This window comes from Capra hircus, chromosome 28 (genome assembly GCF_001704415.2).
Source record: "Capra hircus breed San Clemente chromosome 28, ASM170441v1, whole genome shotgun sequence".
Classification (NCBI taxonomy): domain Eukaryota; kingdom Metazoa; phylum Chordata; class Mammalia; order Artiodactyla; family Bovidae; genus Capra; species Capra hircus.
This window is the reverse complement of record NC_030835.1, coordinates 39,024,036-39,038,073: the sequence shown is the minus strand read 5'-3', so window position 1 is coordinate 39,038,073 and position 14,038 is coordinate 39,024,036. Positions and strand designations below refer to the sequence as shown.

Here is a 14,038-nt window from a genome sequence, read left to right as displayed (position 1 = left end):
AGTGTGAGCCATCTCAGAAGGTGAGAGCAGCCCCCAAGTATGATTTGATTAGTCTTTATGTGCTAAGTTCATAGGCTAATGAGTAGAAGGATTGTTTCAACTATTTCAGGGAAGGGGTGGAAAATTCCAGCAGCTGGGCCACCCACTTTTTGGCCTTTGATGGTTAGCCTCAGAACTATTGGTGCATATGGATGTGTTATTTAGATGCTAATAAATTCCCATGAGTGTGGAACTAGGCTCAAGGTCTAGTGGAAGTCGAATCTCCTGCCATCTTGGACCCTGTTGGTCCTAAACAGTTTTTGTCATGTCCTACAGCTATGTCATTCTTTTAAAGGTTGTACCCTGCCCTCTTCCTTCCTGTTTCAGTAAAATTCCCTTGATGAAGGAGGCAGTGTGTGGACTTCCCTTCTAACACAGCTCTTTTTGGTCACAGGTTGGCTCTTGAGTAGGTCAGTCATTTCAGTTCAGTCACTCAGTCATGTCAGACTCTTTGTGACCCCATGGACTGCAACACACCAGGCTTCCCTGTATATCACCAACTCCCAGAGCTTGCTCAAACTCATGTCCATTGAGTCGGTGATGCCATCCAGCCATCTCATCCTCTGTTGTCCCCTTCTCTTCCTGCCTTCAATCTTTCCCAGCATCAGGGTCTTTTCAAATAAGTCAATTCTTCACAACAGGTGGCCAAAGTATTGGAGTTTCATCTTCAGCATCAGTCCTTCCAATGAACATTCAGGATTGATTTCCTTTAGGATTGACAGGTTTGATCTCCTTGCAGTCCAAGGGACTCTCAAGACTCTTCTACAATACCACAGTTCAAAAGCATCAGTTCTTTGGTACTCAGCTTTCTTTATAGTCAAACTCTCACATGCATACATGACCACTGTAAAAACCATAGCTTTGACTAGATGGACCTTTGTCAGCAAGGTGATGTCTCTGCTTTCTAATATGCTGTCTAGGTCAGTCATAGCTTTTCTTCCGAGCAAGCATCTTCATTTCATGGTTGCAGTCACCATCTGCAGTGATTTTGGAGCCCAGAAAAATAAAGTCTCTCACTGTTTCCCCATCTATTTGCCATGACGTGATGGGACCAGATGCCATGATCTTCATTTTCTGAATGTTGAGCTTTAAGCCAACTTTTTCACTCTCCTCTTTCACTTTCATCAAGAGGCCCTTTAGTTCTTTGCTTTCTGCCATAAGGGTAGTGTCATCTGCATATCTGAGGTTATTGATATTTCTCCCAGCAATCTTGATCCCAGCTTGTGTTTCATCCAGCCCGGCATTTCACATAATGTACTCTGCACATAAGTTAAATAAGCAGGGTGACAACATACAGCCTTGACGTACTCCTTTCCCAATTCAGAACAAGTCCGTTGTTCCATGTCCAGTTCTAACTGTTGCCTCTTGACCTGCATACAGATTTCTCAGGAGGCAGGTAAGGTGGTCTGGTATTCCCATTTCTTTAAGAATTTCCCACAGTTTGTTGTGATCCACACAGTCAAAGGCTTTGGCATAGTCAATAAAGCAGAAATAGATGTTTTTCTGGAGCTCTCTTGCTTTTTTGATGATCCAATGGATGTTGGTAATTTGATTTCTGGTTCCTCTGCCTTTTCTAAATCCAGCTTGAACATCTGGAAGTTCACAGTTCACATACTGCTGAAGACTGGCTTGGAGAATTTTGAGGATTACTTTGCTAGGGTGTGAGATGAGTGCAACTGTGCAGTAGAGTGAACATTCTTTAGCATTGGAAAGAAAACTGACCTTTTCCAGTCCTGTGGCCACTGCTGAGTTTTCCAAATTTGCTGGCAGATTGAGTGAAGCACTTTCACAGCATCATCTTTTAGGACTTGAAATAGCTCAACTGGAATTCCATCACCTCCACTAGCTATGTTCGTAGTGATGCTTCCTAAGACCCACTTGGCTTCACATTCCAGGATGTCTGGCTCTAGATGTGTGATCACACCATCGTGGTTATCTGGGTCATGAAGATCTTTTTTGTACAGTTCTTCTGTGTATTCCTGCCACTTCTTCTTAATATCTTCTGCTTCTCTTAGGTTCAATACAAGAATACACAGAAGAACTATATAAAAATACACAAGAGTAAACTGAAGAATTGTACAAAAGAGATCTTGAATAGGTAGTTCTTCCTGAGTCCAGGATTGATATGTCCTCTTCTGGGCAACTCCCACAGCTCCTCCATGCCTACCTCATCTCTTCCTTGTAAGGAGCAGAATTTATCACCCCAAAATGTGTCTCATTGGCATGAAGATTAATTTAGGCTGATTATTTTTAAGAAGTAGAGGTCTCAGGAAGTCTTGTTACCTCTCTCTTAGCTGCCTAAAGAATTTAGATAAAGAACCAGTTCCCAGAATAGAGCTATCACCAGAGGATATGGTCTGGGTGTGGTGGGGAAACTCAGTTTAGAGATCAGAGTCCACTCTGTGTCCCAGCAAACATTTGTTTACCAAACATTTACTTTTCCTCTTCCTGTGAATTGCCTTCCTCTCCTTTCAAATCCCAAACCATTGCTATCTCATCTTTAGCTGAAGGTGGTGTCAACTACAAATTGGCATTTACCAACAGCATTGCCAATGACTGAACAACAAGGCATTTTGCCATCTGCCTCTACAGAGATTGAACACCAAGCTGCTATAGCTGCTGACCTGCAACAACTCCTGAGGGGTTCAGGGTGCAGTGAGGAACTCTGTGCTCCAGGGAATCTGGTGGGTCAGGTCTTCGGATCAGTTCAATTCAGTTCAGTCGCTCAGTCATGTCTGACTCTTTGCGACCCCATGAATTGCAGCATGCCAGGCCTCCCTGTCCATCACCAACCTCCAGAGTTCACTCAGACTCACATCCATCGAGTCAGTGATGCCATCCAGCCATCTCATCCTCTGTCGTTCCCTTCTCCTCCTGCCTCCAATCCCTCCCAGCATCAGAGTCTTTTCCAATGAGTCAACTCTTCACATGAGGTGGCCAAAGTACTGGAGTTTCAGCTTTAGCATCATTTCTACCAAAGAAATCCCAGGGCTGATATCCTTCAGAATGGACTGGTTGGATCTCCTTGCGGTCCAAGGGACTCTCAAGAGTCTTCTCCAACACCACAGTTCAAAAGCATCAATTCTTCGGTGCTCAGCCTTCTTCACAGTCCAACTCTCACATCCATACATGACCACAGGAAAAACCATAGCCTTGACTAGAGGGACCTTAGTTGGCAAAGTAATGTCCTGCTTTTGAATGCGCTATCTAGGTTGGTCATAACTTTTCTTCCAAGGATTAAGCGTCTTTTAATTTCATGGCTGCAGTCACCATCTGCAGTGATTTTGGAGGCCCCCCCCCCAAAATAAATCTGACACTGTTTCCACTGTTTCTCCATCTATTTCCCATGAAGTGATGGGACCTGATGCCATGATCTTAGTTTTCTGAATGTTGAGCTTTAAGCCAACTATTTCACTCTCCTCTTTCACTTTCATCAAGATGCTTTTTAGCTCCTCTTCACTTTCTGCCATAAGGGTGGTGTCATCTGCATATCTGAGGTTATTGATATTTCTCCCGGCAATCTTGATTCCAGCTTGTGCTTCTTCCAGTCAGTGTTTCTCATGATGTACTCTGCATATAAGTTAAATAAGCAGGGTGACAATATACAGCCTTGACGTACTCCTTTTCCTATTTGGAACCAGTCTGTTGTTCCATGTCCAGTTCTAACTGTTGCTTCCTGACCTGCATACAGATTTCTCAAGAGGCAGGTCAGGCGATCTGGTATTCCTATCTCTCTCAGAATTTTCCACAGTTTACTGTGTTCCACACAGTCAAAGGCTTTGGAATAGTCAATAAAGCAGAAATAGATGTTTTTCTGGAATTCTCTTGCTTTTTCCATGATCCAGCAGATGTTGGCAATTTGATCTCTGGTTCCTCAGCCTTTTCTAAAACCAGCTTGTACATCAGGAAGTTCAAGGTTCACATATTGTTGAAGCCTGGCTTGGAGAATTTTGAGCATTACTTTACTAGCATGTGAGATGAGTGCAATTGTGTGGTATTTTGAGCATTCTTTGGCATTGCCTTTCTTTGGGATTGGAATGAAAACTGACCTTTTCCAGTCCTGTGGCCACTGCTGAGTTTTCCAAATTTGCTGGCATATTGAGTGCAGCACTTTCACAGCATCATCTTTCAGGATTTCAAATAGCTCCATTAGAATTCCATCACCTCCACTAGCTTTGTTTGTAGTGATGCTTTCTAAGGCCCACTTGACTTCACATTCCAAGATGTCTGGCTCTAGATGAGTGATCACACCATCGTGATTGTCCGGGTCGTGAAGATCTTTTTTGTACAGTTCTTCTGTGTATTCTTGCCACCTCTTCTTAATATCTTCTGCTTCTGTTAGGTCCTTACTATTTCTGTCCTTTATCGAGCCCATCTTTGCATGAAATGTTCCCTTGGTATCTCTAATTTTCTTGAAAGGATCTCTAGTCTTTCCCATTCTATTGTTTTCCTCTATTTCTTTGCATTGATCGCTGAAGGAGGCTTTCTTATTTCTTCTTGCTATTCTTTGGAACTCTGCATTCAGATGCTTATATCTTTCCTTTTCTCCTTTGCTTTTCACTTCTCTTCTTTTCACAGCTATTATTAAGGCCTCCCCAGACAGCCATTTTGCTTTTTTTACATTTCTTTTCCATTTGGATGCTTTTAGGAACAGACTTTATGATCTCAATCCTTGCATCTCCTCATATCTAGAGAAGCACTAAATCCCTTCGTGGTGATGTCAGATCCTCATGACCAACAAAAACCTTTTGTAAAATGAGTGCTTCATGGTATTTACTCCCCCTTCACCAAAACCTTATAATTGACCTTTCCCCACTGCTTCTTTGGAGCAGTCTCTCAGAGCTATCCCTGGGCTGCAGTCCTCACTTTGCCCCAAATAAAACTTAACTCACAGCTTTCAAGTTGTACCTCTTTTTTAGTCGAGAGTGGTGTTTGAGGTTGAGGGCTTGGGCCATTTTAGTGAGTTGCTTTGTTCTCCTGGGTTTCTCCCATGCATGCGTGAGGGCCAAATCACTTCAGTTGTGGCCAACTTTGTGACCCTATTGACCATAGCCCACCAGGCTGTCAATGGGATTCTCCAGGCAAGAATACTGGAGTGGGTTGCCATTTCCTCTTCCAGGGGATCTTCCCGACCCTGGGATCAAACCTGAATCTTTTGTTTGCCTCCTGCATTGGCAGGTGGATCCTTTACCCCTAACACCAACTGGGAAGCCCATGCATATATGTTATTAAAGTTCTTGCTTGATTTTCTCCTATTAATCTATCACAAGCTAGTTAATTCTTAGACCAGCCAGGAGAACCTAGAAGGGTAGAGGAAAATTTCACCCTTCCTGACACCCTCCATCCACCCTATTGAAACCATGCAACTCATTTTGGGACTTGAACCCACAGTCTTTTAACTGAGATCACACCTGGTTTCAGGACTTAATGAAGCTTGGGTTATTGATGTCTCTTCACAGAAAGAATTCAGTGAGAGATCAAGTGATAGGTAAGAAATGGATTTATTTAGAGAGAAACACTCTACAGAGAGAGTGTGGGCAATCTCAGAAGGTGAGAGTGGCCCAGGGTATGGGGTTGTCAGTTTGTATAGGAATGGTTAATTTCTTAGGCTAATGAGTAGGAGAGATATTCCAGCTATTTTGGGAAATGTTTGGAGATTTCCAGGAATTGGACCACTGCCCACTTTTTGACCTTTATTGTCAGCCTTGTAACTGTCATGGCACTTGGGAATGTGTCATTTAGCTTGCTTGTGTGTTACATCAAGTGTATACTGAAGCTCAAGGTCTAGTGGAAGTTGACTCATCTGCCATCTTGGACCTATTTGGTTCTAATCAGTTTATATGGGTCCTCCGGCTGTGTCATTCTTTTAAAGCGTGTGCCCTGCCCCTTTCCTCCTGCTTCACTACCAGTGTCAAAACACCAGCAAACTCTATTGTAATCATCTATTTTCCCAAGTTGTTTACAAGTGTTTCTTATGTATCTGGGACTTGACACATAACACATGCTTAGGAAATACCTGTTGAAAGAGTCAATAAATGACTTTCCACTATTTTCAATACTAAGCATTTCTTTTGTGCTTCCCTAGTGGCTCAGTGGTAAAGAATCTGCCTACAATGCAGGAAACAGGGGTTTGATCCCTGGGTCAGGAAGATGCCCTAGAGAAGGAAATGGCAACCCACTCCAGCATTCTTGCTTAGAGAATTTCATGGACAGAGGATACTGGTGGGCTACAGTACATGAGGTCACAAAGAGACAGACATGATTGAGCGGCTAAAAACAACAACAACACCTCGGTGAGAACTTTTTCTTTTATCTTTTTGGCTGCACCGGGAAGCTTGTGGGGCCTTACATCCCTGATCAGGGATTGAAACAGGGCCCTCAACAGTGAAAGCATGGAATCCTAATCCTTGGGCCACCAGGGAATTCCCTGGTGAGAATTTTTAATTAAATTTTTATGCAGTTTTGCATATTGTACTATCTTCCTATTATTTTAAGCCTTAACTAGGATTTCAGAAATAGAATAGATTTAGCCCTTCAAATAAATTTCCCCTTTCCACAAATACCACACAGGAACTGGAAACAGTGAAATCATGTTTACCTGAACCCCCTATGATTACCATCAGCTTACGTTGTAAATATGGTAGAGCATGTAGGGAGGGCGGGAAGCTTAGATCTCACACCCAGGTTCCTGGCCCTGTCTCTACTCGGAAATCTTGGGGTCTTGGTTATGCCTCCTCTCCATGTAGTGACTCTCACTTGGGCCATAGAGGCGGGACAGTGACTCAGAGACTTATCCTCTGCTAGGCTCCCAGGATGCTGCTTGTCTCTTCCTGAAGCCTGGGCTTCCTTAAACAAACATCTGGAACTTTGGGAGCCATGAGACAGAGGGATGTAAGTGTAACCTGCCTGAAGTGCCCATTTAAATAGCATGTTTTGTCTTGTACTTTGCTTCTTTCACTCATAATAAGCCTTCCTTCTGATAAAAATAGGTCACCTAGACCCCTAAGTTTGAGAATAATAATATACCCTCTACCCACAGTGCCTCTCCACCAAAAATACAATGGGTGACAGAAATAGAAAACACCTCCAGAGAAAAGAAATGGATATGAGGAAGAGCTGGTTAACAAAATACCTGAGCCTCTGTCTTCCAGCACAAACCTATTTGCTCATTTCTTTCTCCACACCATGTACATTCATCCTGATATACTGTGTGTGTGTGTGTGTGTGTCCATGAGAATGCACAAATCATTTAAGTAATATTAATATTCCAGGTGCAGTTATAAACTCTTTTTTACACTTAACTAATCCCTAACTCTGACACCTATACATTTTTGGCTTCCCCAAGCAGCAAGTGGGATCTTAGTTCCCAGACCAGGGATTGAACCCAGGCCCCCTGCACTGGAAGCAGTCTTAACCACTGGACCACCAGGAAGTCCCAGCAGTTACACATTTGAAACTAAAACACCCAGAAGAAATCCTGAGCTGAGCCCCCTAGTAAGATAGGGGCTGCCTGGATAGTATTTGACTCATTATTACAAAGACTAAAATGACAAACTTAATTTTCTACTCTGGTTTAGGGAGAAAACTAGCTTTCCTTTGGAATCAGCCTTCTAGCCAGAAGGCTATTACTTGACTGTTGGCAGCCTTTGAATTGGCAGAGGAGGCTTTCATTAGCAACAATTATACAAATCTGACAGGTACAAAATGTTTTTTAAAAGGTAATAAAGTACTTTCATTTTCATTATCTTTTTGTATCCTTCAAAACTATACACACTTTAGTCATTTTAAGGATGAGGTTTGAGACTCAGAGGTTTTAGGTGTTTTGCCCCAAATCACATAGACAGTAAATGGCAAATCAGGACTCCATGCCCCATATTCTGACCCCTGTTCTGGTATCTTCCCTTGTGCCTTCTGTGGGTGAGGAGGGGCAAATACATATTTATGACATTGTGCTCAGCTGCTTCAGTCATGTCTGACTCTTTGCAACACTGTGGACTATAGCCCACCAGGCTCCTCTGCCCATGGGATTTTCCTGGCAAGAATACTGGACTGGGTTGCCATTTCCTTCTCCAGGGTATCTTCCCAACCCAGGGATCAAACCTGAGTTTTCTGCACCTCTTGGGACCTGTTCATTAGCAGGCGGATTCTTTACCATTGACCCACCTGGGAATCCTATTATCACCACTGTTTCTGCTCTTCCCCAGTCAGTCCAGGTTGGATTGAGAGAAAATCTGCGAAGGCAGGGGCTGTTACATCACACTAGGTAGGGTCCTAGTGCTCCTACATGCTCCTCCCAGGAGCATGCAACCCATATGCTCCTCCCAGGCCCTAATCAGCTCTCTAGGTCTAGGTTATGAAACCTAGCAGGACCCACTTGGACCCCGGGCACAGATGCCTTTCCGTGTCCCCTGTTTCTTGATTGTAGGGAACAGACTCCAGCCACTATGACCTTACCTGCATTCTAAAGGGCAGATTCAAACAGTTATTGATCAGGGAAGGAAGGGGATGCAGAGACAAGGGAGAAGCAGCCAAGAAACAATAGTGCAGCCATGGAGCAGGGTCCTGGCTCCACCTCAAGGGATACACATAACAATATCTTTGGGCGCTTCTGCGGAACTGAACCCCAAAAATGGAAAATATTAGCTGTTTCTTCATTCTAGATGAAAGAAAACAGAGAAGCTCAATAGAAGACCACCTGAGGCCAGATTAAAGTAGTGCAGGCCCTGCATACACCCTGATCCTTATCAGCAACTCTGCCTTTGAACCATTACTATAAAACTCCTCATCAAGCTCCCCTGGGTTGAGGAGCATGGATTGGAGGGGCATGAGCCTGCTGTGTCCCTGTTTGTCCCTGGCAAAGCAATGTGGCTAAGTCACTTCAGTCATGTCTGACTCTGTGTGACCCTACGGACTATAGCCCACCGGGCTCCTCTGTTGGTGGGATTCTCCAGGCAAGAATACTGGAGTGGGCTGCCGTGCCCTCCTCCAAGGGATCTTCCCCATCCAGGGATTGAACCTGTGTCTCTTAAGTCTCTTGCATTGGCAGGTGGGTTCTTTACCACTAACCCCACCTGGGATGTCATAAAGCTATTCTTTTCCACTTCACCCACAACTCCGAGATTTGATTCAGCACGGGCTGAGTTTTCAGAATCATTCTGAGCACCTGGACTAGGTAAGGCCAAGTTCATGGGAGCTCTTTCTGTAGAGCTGTCCTTCTTTTCCAACACACAAGTAATAAAATGTGACAATCAGCTTCTTCCTTCTGTGATTTGCCTCTAGGATACAAGATGAGTGATGGGTTTGGATAAGGATGAGGGTGGTGGCCGTGGAGACATCATCACACTGAAAGAAACTTGTACTTTCATTTATTTCTATTTTTTAATATAAATTTATTTATTTTAATTGGAGGTTAATTACTTTACAATATTGTATTGGTTTTGCCATACATCAACATGGTTAGGACTCCATGCTTCCACCGCAGGGGGCACAGATTTGATCCCCAGTGGGGGAACCTGCATGTAGTGTGATTTGACTGCCCCCTCCAAAAAAAAAAATCGCTGTAAATTTAGGTGCTTCTCCAAAAAATTATTTTAAAAATTTATTAAATTGATCAACCATTGTATTTTCTTTAAAAGAGATAAACTGTTTCTAAAATGTTTAAAATAGAAAAAAAATCATAAAAAGAGTCCCTTCTTATCAAAGCAATTCCTCTAGGTCTTGAGATTATGAGCATCTTGACACGTGCTTTTTAGTAAATTTTCACCTAGGCAACTATGAAGCTGTACTTTTTTTCCAAATCAAAAATGAACACAATTGGGTTTTGTTTTCTTAAAAAAGGCTGGTAGTCCTTACACTAAGATGGAAAACTTCGGGTTAGACCAGAACACAATCAGTTTCTGTCTCTGGGATCACCTCTGTGTGATTGACGGTGCTTGTGCAGTGGGAGGTTTGGGGAAGACTTGGCACTTTGCAGAGAGGCAGGCTTAGGTAGATAGCCCCACCGGGCTCCAAGCACAGCTCACCCTCCTAGTGTGGGTGATGGGCTTCATGGAGAAGGCAGCAGCCTTGTCTGGAAATACATGTATCATCTGCAACCAGCCTGCTGGGAAGCAAAACTGGTGAGGGGGCCTGGGCCTTGTGATAGCTTCAATCAATTCTTTTCACCCTCAATAATACCATGAGATGACGTTTTTATTACTGCGTATAGAGGTGAAAATCTTTTTTCTAAACCTCTAAAGCTCACCCCAGCGTGCTCTGGATGTGCCCAGCTGATGTAAATAACTTCACTTCCAGCAGTAAAGAATCCCATGGGCCTACTGAGTATGTGTGGCTTCAGATTACCCCAAGAAGGTTCAATTGATTCAGGTGCAGCAAGTGAACCCAGACATCCACATATAACAAACACTGGCTTTCTGGGATTTTAACGTTTATTTTTCCAAAGGAAAAAAAAGGCACCTTTTTTTAAAAATTTATTTTTAATATAAATTTATTTATTTTAATTGGAGGTTAATTACTTTACAAATTTGTATTGGCTTTTGCCATACATCAACATGAATCCACCACAGGTGTACACGTGTTCCCCATCCTGAACCCCCCTCCGTCCTCCCTCATCCCATTCCTCTGGGTCGTCCCAGTGCACCAGCCCCAAGCATCCAATATCATGCTTCAAACCTGGACTGGCAATTCGTTTCATATATGATATTATACATGTTTCAACACCATTCTCCCCAATCATCCCATCCTCTCCCTCTCCCACAGAGTCCAAAAGACTGTTCTATACATCTGTGTCTCTTTTGCTGTCTCGCATACAGGGTTATGGCTGCTTCCCTGGTGGCTCAGAGGATAAAGCGTCTGCCTGCAATGCAGGAGACCCAGGTTCGATTCCTGGGTTGGGAAGATCCCCTGGAGAAGGAAATGGCAACCCACGCCAGTATTCTTGCCTGGAGAATCCCATGGACAGAGGAGCCTGAGTGGGCTACAGTCCATGGGGTCGCAAAGAGTCGGACATGACTGAGTGACTTCACTTCACTTCCATACAGGGTTATCGTTACCATCTTTCTACATCCATATATATGCGTTAGTATACTATATTGGTGTTTTTCTTTCTGACTTACTTCACTCTGTATAATAGGCTCCAGTTTCATCCACCTCATTAGAACTGATTCAAATGTATTCTTTCTAATGGCTGAGTAATACTCCGTTGTGTATATGTACCACAGCTTTCTTATTCTTTCTGCTGATGGACATCTAGGTTGCTTCCATGTCCTGGCTATTATAAACAGTGCTGCGATGAACATTGGGGGTACACATGTCTCTTTCAATTCTGGTTTCCTCTGTGTGTATGCCCAGCAGTGGGACTGCTGGGTCATAAGGCAGTTCTATTTCCAGTTTTTTAAGGAATCTTCACACTGTTCTCCATAGTGGCGGTACTAGTGTGCATTCCCACCAACAGTGTAAGAGGGTTCCCTTTTCTCCACACCCTCTCCAGCATTTATTGCTTATAGACTTTTGGATCACAGCCATTCGGACTGGCATGAAGTGGTACCTCATTGTGATTTTGATTTGCATTTCTCTGATAATGAGTAATGTTGAGCATCTTTTCATGTGTTTGTTAGCCATCTCTATGTCTTCTTTGGAGAAATGTCTGTTTAGTTCTTTGGCCCAGTTTTTGATTGGGTCGTTTATTTTTCTGGAATTGAGCTGCAGGAGTTGCTTGTATATTTTTGAGATTAGTTGTTTGTCAGTTGCTTCATTTGCTATTATTTTCTCCCATTCTGAAGGCTCTCTTTTCACCTTGCTTATAGTTTCCTTTGTCGTGCAGAAGCTTTTAAGTTTAACTGGGTCCCATTTGTTTATTTTTGCTTTTATTTCCAATATTCTGGGAGGTGGGTCATAGAGGATCCTGCCGTGATGTATGTCGGAGAGTGTTTTGCCTATGTTCTCCTCTAGGAGTTTTATAGTTTCTGGTCTTAAGTTTAGATCTTTAATCCATTTTGAGTTTGTTTTTGTATATGGTGTTAGAAAGTGTTCTAGTTTCATTCTTTTACAAACAGATGACCAGTTTTCTCAGCACGACTTGTTAAAGAGATTGTCTTTTCTCCATTGTATATTCTTGTCTCCTTTGTCAAAGATAAGGTGTCCATAGGTGCATGGATTTATCTCTGGGCTTTCTATTTTGTTCCATTGATCTATATTTCTGTCTTTGTGCCAGTACCATACTGTCTTGATGACTGTGGCTTTGTAGTATAGCCTGAGGTCAGGTAGATTGATTTCTCCAGTTCCATTCTTCTTTCTCAAGATTGTTTTGGCTATTTGAGGGTCTTTGTATTTCCACACAAGTTGTGAAATTATTTGTTCTAGCTCTGTGAAAAATACCATTGGTAGCTTGATAGGGATTGCATTGAATCTATAGATTGCTTTGGGTAGTATACTCATTTTCACGATATTGATTCTTCCAATCCATGAGCATGGTATATTTCTCCATTAGTGTCTTCTTTGATTTCTTTCACCAGTTTCACCAGTTTCTTTTATAGTTTTCTATATATAGGTCTTTTATTTCTTTAGGTACATACATTCCTAAGTATTTTATTCTTTTCATTGCAATGGTGAATGAAATTGTTTCCTTAATTTCTCTATTTTCCATTACTAATTAGGAATGCAAGGGATTTCTGTGTGTTGATTTTATGTCCTGCAACTTTACTATATTCATTGATTAGCTCTAGTAATTTTCTGGTGGAGTCTTTAGGGTTTTCTATGTAGAGGATCATGTCATCTGCAAACAGTGAGGGTTTTACTTCTTCTTTTCCAACTTGGATTCTTTTTATTTCTTTTTCAGCTCTGATTGCTGTGGCCAAAACTTCCAAAACTATGTTGAATAGTAGTGGTGAGAGTGGGCACCCTTGTCTTGTTCCTGACTTTAGGGGAAATGCTTTCCATTTTTCACCATTGAGGATAATGTTTGCTGTGGGTTTGTCATATATAGCTTTTATTATGTTGAGGTATGTTCCTTCTACTCCTGCTTTCTGGAGGGTTTTTATCATAAATGGATGGTGAATTTTGTCAAAGGCTTTCTCTGCGTCTATTGAGACAATCATATTGCTTTTATTTTTCAATTTGTTAATGTGGTGTATTACATTGATTGATTTGTGGATATTGAAGAATCCTTGCATCCCTGGGATAAAGCCCGCTTGGTCATGGTGTATGATCTTTTTAATGTGTTGTTGGATTCTGATTGCTAGAATTTTGTTAAGGATTTTGCATCTATGTTCATCAGTGATATTGGCCTGTAGTTTTCTTTTTTCTTTTTGAGGCATCTTTTTCAGATTTTGGTATTATGATGATGTTGGCCTCATAGAATGAGTTTGGAAGTTTACCTTCCTCTGCAATTTTCTGGAAGAGTTTGAGGAGGATAGGTGTTAGCTCTTCTCTAAATTTTTGGTAGAATTCAGCTGTGAAGCCGTCTGGACCTGGGCTTTTGTTTGCTGGAAGATTTCTGATTACAGTTTCAATTTCCATGCTTGTGATGGGTCTGTTAAGATTTTCTATTTCTTCCTGGTTCAGTTTTGAAAAGTCGTACTGTTCAAAGAATTTGTCCGTTTCTTCCACCTTGTCCATTTTATTGGCATATAGTTGCTGATAGTAGTCTCTCATGATCCTTTGTATTTCTGTGTTGTCTGTTGTGATCTCTGCATATTCATTTCTAATTTCATTGATTTGATTTTTCTCCCTTTGTTTCTTGATGAGTCTGGCTAATGGTTTGTCAATTTTATTTATCCTTTCAAAGAACCAGCTTTTGGCTTTGTTGATTTTGGCTATGGTCTCTTTTGTTTCTTTTGCATTTATTTCTGCCCTAATTTTTAAGATTTCCTTCCTTCTGCTAACCCTGGGGTTCTTCATTTCTTCCTTTTCTAGTTGCTTTAGATGTAGAGTTAGCTTATTTATTTGAATTTTTTCTTGTTTCTTGAGGTATGCCTGTATTGCTATGAGCTTTCACCTTAGC

The 14,038-nt window shown here is 42.0% G+C and overlaps 1 non-coding gene across 1 annotated transcript; it reads left to right on the top strand.

Moving 5' to 3' along the window:
* Positions 10,864-10,935, top strand: TRNAC-GCA. Its single transcript has one exon. It is a non-coding gene; the product is annotated as a tRNA-Cys (tRNA).